Source organism: Kryptolebias marmoratus, linkage group LG12 (assembly GCF_001649575.2).
Source record: "Kryptolebias marmoratus isolate JLee-2015 linkage group LG12, ASM164957v2, whole genome shotgun sequence".
In the NCBI taxonomy this organism is placed as follows: Eukaryota; Metazoa; Chordata; class Actinopteri; order Cyprinodontiformes; family Rivulidae; genus Kryptolebias; species Kryptolebias marmoratus.
In genome coordinates this window covers 22,151,601-22,152,379 of record NC_051441.1, presented here as the reverse complement: position 1 = coordinate 22,152,379, position 779 = coordinate 22,151,601, and positions in this window count along the sequence as shown.

The window sequence follows — 779 nt, the reverse complement described above, 5'->3', positions numbered from 1 at the left end:
CCTCTGTCTCGCCGGCCTTATGGAGGGTCCCACACGATGCCTCTGTCTCGCCTACCTCGCAGAGGGTTCCATACGACGCCTCTCTCTCACCTGCCTCTTCTAGGGCAGTACCCAGGTTGCCCGCCTGATCTTTGGCCCTTGCGTGGACAGTACCCGGGCCGCCGACCTGAACCATGGTCCCTTTGTGGACAGTTTTCGGGCGATCCTCCCGAACCTTGGTCCCTTCGTGGACGGTGCCCGGGCCGTCCTCCCAGACTCTGGTCCCTTCATGGACGATGCCCAGGCCGTCCTCCTGAACATCAATTTCTTTTTGTTTGTTGTGTTTCCCAGGACTTTTGCCCTGTCAGTTTTTAGTTTACTGCTCTATGTTTTGTTTTCTTGCCCTCCATCGTGTGTTTTTGTTTTTCCCACCACCACCCTCGCATACTAAGTATTTTGTGTTTTGGGACGTTGGGAGCCGTCCCTTGAGAGGGGACCAAATCTCCTGTCAGGATTTGGGTTTTGTTTTGGTTATTGTTTTCATGTTTTGTCTCAGTATTGTTTTTGCCTCTTGTGTTCATGTCATTATTCACTTCTCCTCAGTTCATCACTTGGTTGCCTGCTACACCCATCTCCACCTGCTCACAATTGTAATCACTCACCTGTGCTCACTTCACCTAATTACCCTCGGTGTTTAAAATCTGCTCATGTTCTCCACTTCCTGGCTGGTCCATTGTTCCATGTCTGTCTCTCATCTCTTGTTTGGTTTGCTTCCCATGCCTCGCCTCGCCTCGCCCCGC